A 5,053-nucleotide genomic window follows, 5' to 3' on the forward strand; every position below is an offset into this window, starting at 1 on the left:
TCATGATCTCAGTTGTGAGATGGAGAGCCTGCTTAAGATGCTCTCTCTGCCCCTCCCCCACCAAAGAAGAACAGCTGTTTTCTTTAAACCGCCATATTTTCCTTCTTGGATATCGTAATTATTCCCTTAAAGGATCTTCAAGCTGACCATGAGAAATAATTGAAAATTGTGAAAGACTTCTATTTTCTTGCCATTTGGGATTCTCTGTGCCGCCCTCTGTAGTGATGTTCATCTGCTTTTACATTTTAAAGGTCACATTTGTACACCAATGCAAGAGAACTTCCTTAGGGAGGGTAAGTGTTTAGATACTTCAGATAATAAGTAGAGTTCACCGATGAGAGGTGGGGCTTGGTAGGACAAAACAGCTGAAGAGAAACCATAGACTTCTAGGCCTTCGGCGTGTTCTGTAAAAGGTCTAATGGAAAATGGACATGTTGAAACCTGACGCCTAAGTGAGTTCCTGCTGCCTTTGTGGGTTTTTTTTTTAAAGATTTTATTTATTTATTTGAGAGAGAGAGAGAATGAGAGACAGCACATGAGAGGGAAGAGGGTCAGAGGGAGAAGACTCCCCGCCGAGCAGGGAGCCCGATGCGGGACTCGATCCCGGGACTCCGGGATCATGACCTGAGTCGAAGGCAGATGCTTAACCGACTGAGCCACCCAGGCGCCCCCTGCTTTTGTGTTTTAAAATTATAAATCTCCAATCTCTCTCAGAGTGTGCATAAAACGTCTTAAACATGAAAGTCTTAAGAAGGAGCTATGATAGCTGAATATTCAACAGCAAAAAACTGAAAAGAACTGGCTTGGTAATAAGACGCTTGCTAGTTTGAAATGGGACATGAAGTTGGCCAAGACTATATAAATCTTTGTTCAGTGCCTACCAGCAACATTTCAATGTTTACCCAAAGCCTCTAGCAGTGTTATGCATAATTTATTGAGTACATTAATATTGAATATCAAGGTGGGGAAGGTCATTCTCACCATCTTAAAGGCTGTACAAAACCTCAAAATATAGGTATGACCTATGCCCAGCAACAGATGAAGGGGCTGTTAAATTAGAATGTTCTTGGATAAGTCAATGGCAGTTAGCCTCTACTAATTGAAACATGAGAGGATTTTTAAAATGTGATCCTGGCACTGTAAGAATGCAATAATTAGTATTTGAAACTGGGAACTAAATTGTAGGTATTCCTCTTTCAAAGCGCCAAGGCTCGTATCTTCCATGACATTTCCCAAGATCAAAGGCAAACTGGAAATTGTGACATTATCTGTTGCTGCAATTTCAGGGGATTTACCAAGACATCATAACAAGTGACCTGAATGGGGTAGTGATTTCACATCTACCTGAGTCATAGATGTAATGTGCTGAAATAGGGAAACTAGGCATCATACTTTAAAGATAAATTTACAACTAGAAAAATAAGATTTCAAAAAGGATTGGTAGCTTGTGGATTTCACTAATGCTGACCATGTATGTGTAAATAACCTTTATTTAAAGTCTTCAAGGTTCACTGTTGGGTGACAATTAGAAGAATATGATAATAGAGTTAATAAGAAATAGCCCGGCCTATTTATTATCAAGAAGTGGTTAATATCATTTGTGAAGAAAAATCTTCTGAAAGTAAGACTTTAAAACCACAGAGAAAAACAGGAGAGATAGGCCAGTTCATTTCTTCCATGTTGGTGGAGTCTGCAAGAACTTGCTGGAAATAATTTTAAGAATTGCGTATGTGTGAAAATAATTGTGTGGGTGTCTGAAAGCCGCTCTTAAAGCTACTTTCTTAAAACAGTCTCTACTACCTCAGCTGGGGACTTTTTTTCTGAATCTGACTATTGATAAAAACCAAAAATAGATTATGAATGGGTTCTTGGTTGGGTTTGGATTCAGTGGAGCTTTCCTCCGTTAGTCCATACATTGCCAAATTTGTACTTCTTGGAAAGTACGTTCTTTCCACACGTGTTAAGTCACCAGTGGTATGGCTTAGGATGTTTCTTTTTAATTCTAGAAGTCCCAGGGCGCCTGGGTGGCTCAGATGGTTGGGTGTCTGCCTTCGGCTCGGGTCATGATCCCAGGGTCCTGGGATCGGGTCCCGCATCAGGCTCCCTGCTCCTTGGGAGCCTGATTCTCCCTCTGCTTCTCTCTCTCTCCCTCTGTCTCTCATGAATGAATAAATAAAATCTTAAAAAAAAAAAAAAATGACTGGCATTAAAAAAAAAAAATTCTAGAAGTCCCAGTTGTCTAGAAGCTAGACATACCTTCCCAGGTTTGTCTTTTCAGTACATGGAAAAGGTTCGCATTCTGAAAGCCACCATCTCATTTTGAAGTTGAGGAAGCAAGCTCCAAAAGTGTCTCATTTTCCTGGTCTATCCCAGTGGCTTCTCTTGATCCACATGAAAACCAAAGAAATCTTACTCTCATGCCTGGAAGCTTGCGGTGAGGACTCGAGTCAGGATCACATTTTATGTTTTCTCTTCCCAAACAGGTGATTCCTAAGTGCTTTCTGGAAAATACAGCCTCAGGTCAAAGATTGTGGTCAAGGATTACAGAAATGGTCCTTTCGCTTTTACTTTCTTTACTAATAGATCAGCCTTGCTTGCTGTTATTCCATTTCCTCAACCCTTTCGGTGACCTCCTTCAGCTCTTGACCCTACCTCTTTTAATTTTGCCAGGAATAACATTCTTCCACCATCCCTTCCATCACCATTTGGACACCCTTAGGTAGATCTTTCCAGGTAAAAGATGGAATCAAATGGACTCCAAGTCTGTCGGTAGAACACTGAGAGGAACTGAGCATGCCACCTTGTAGACTACATCTCATTTTTTAGTCATTTCCCATGCTCTCCTGGTCATTTCATCTTGGAAGCTGCTTCTGGACTAGGCCCACAAAGCTTATTTTTCAGTTGTGGATTCTGTTTCAATTCAAGTTCCCTTATTTTCTGGCTTTGATAAGAGGGCATCTCATCCCATATTTTGTGGATTGTATACTTTGAGTCTCATTTTCTTTATCTGTAAAATGGGAATAAGTAAGCTGTGAGGAGTGCATGAAACTCCAGAAACAAAGCTCTGGAGATGCTGTGAGGTGACTAATATGCATTCCTGAGTAGCATCCCTTTTGTTCTGTTTCTTCTGAAAACCCAGCACAGCCCTGAGAAAATAGGAAGTGCAGCTAAAGAGCAATGTAAACCAAAAGTAAAAAACCTTTGGGTTTTAAAAACACTTCCTTTAGTTGGGTGACCCATCCAGTACAAAGTGAACTCAGGTGCGTAATCTTACTTCATCTTTCCTGCAGCCCTAGGGTGCAGGGGAAAAAAGCTTCTTTCCATTTTGCAGGGGAAAAAAGCTGAAGCTTAAAAGTTTAACTAGCTTAAAGCAAAGATAAAAATCCCCAAATCTAAAAGCATTTTCAGAAAGATTATACAACTGAGATGTGAGCATTCTTCATTGAACTCTGGTTCCAGGATTCCTGGGCACCCCAGTCAAAGATTTCAATAGCACTTCTTAATACAATAGGGTTACTTTGTATTCTCAAACTATCATGACCATGAGGGACTTGGGCTGGGCTAAGGCACCAATTCTAGTTTCAGAATTGATGTGTGGACTCCTCTTGAGCACCAAAGTGCTCTGCCAGCAATTGAAATATCAAAAATTGGCCGAAACTGTGTTCAAGTCGGGATTGTTACTTAGGTTTTTAATTTCATCTTGAAGGCCCTAGGATGAGTAGATATCCGCCAGATACCTTTGTTGACGTTCTAAGGAATTAGTCTTTCCCGAATCATGGAAACTTCCCTTTACTTAGTGCTTTATAGTCTCTTAGTATGTAGTTTGCCTTATCCCAGGAAAAAAATTAAAATAGAGGGATGCGGGGCGCCTGGCTAGCTCAATTGTTGGAGCATGCAACTTTTGATCTCGGGGTTTTGATTTCGAGCCCCACGCTGGGTGGAGAGAGAACTTAAAAACAAAATCTTTTTAAAAAGATTTAAAATGACAGATGGACCTCATCTATTACAGTATGTGATGCCCTTTTTTCTTTCCTGGACCCCACTGCAACCTCCGACTACTTTCTCATTCTGCCCATCTTATTTCTATTGCTTTTTCACATCTGACCAAAGAGCTTAAGTCAGTCCACTGATCTCGGAGGATTAAGTCAGAATCCAGTTTCTCTAACTTAACTCTATGTATGTCATGACTGCTAAACCCTTATGGAGAAGAGAATTCCTCTTCCAGCGATATTTGCAGGAGTTTTCATTTGCTGCCAGATTCCAGACTTGTAAATCTCTCTGCTTCCCTCCTTCCCCTCATCTGGGTGGGCAAACCCCAGCTTCTCCCTTGTTTCCACCTCAGCACTACTGACATTTGAAGCAATAATTGGGGGGTGGGGCAGGCTGGGGCTGTCCTGTGCATTGTAGGATGTTTAGGAAAATCCCTGTTCTCTACCTACTTGTTAGTTGTACAAAAGCATGCACGCGTGCACACATCCACCCAATTGCAGCAATCCAAAATGTCTTCAGACACGGGCAAAATTGCCCCATTGGAGAAGCATTGCTTTAGGTAAACATTCGACCAAGCCCTCATTTAGCCAGTCAACCTGAGCAAATCCTAGGTACTAGACATTCTATGCGCAAGTGACGGAAAACTTTTTTTTTTTTTTTAAGATTTTATCTATTCACTTGCGAGAGAGACAGAGAGAGAACAAGCAGGGGGAGAGGCAAAGGGAAAGGGAGAAGCAGACTCCCCGCGGAGCAAGGAGCCCAACGCGGGACTCAATCCCAGGACCCTGGGATCACGACCTGAGCCGAAGGCAGACGCCCAACCATCTGAGCCACCCAGGAGCCCGGGAAAACTTTTTAAATGGTTAAAATAGCCACCATTTATGAGTATTTGAGTGAAGCATGCTATGAAGTATTTATATAGTCACCTTTAATCCTTAAACTCTGCTAGGGGAGTACCCCCTCTTTTACAGATGAGAAGACCATCTCAGATGAATGCACCTGCCTGAGGTCACACGCTGAGGGGCAGAACTGGCGTTCACCCCATTGGTGGGACTCCGAGGCC

The sequence above is a fragment of the Eumetopias jubatus genome, unplaced genomic scaffold (assembly GCF_037043125.1).
Source record: "Eumetopias jubatus isolate StellerSeaLion01/CBP00866 unplaced genomic scaffold, mEumJub1_p1.0 scaffold_16, whole genome shotgun sequence".
In the NCBI taxonomy this organism is placed as follows: domain Eukaryota; kingdom Metazoa; phylum Chordata; class Mammalia; order Carnivora; family Otariidae; genus Eumetopias; species Eumetopias jubatus.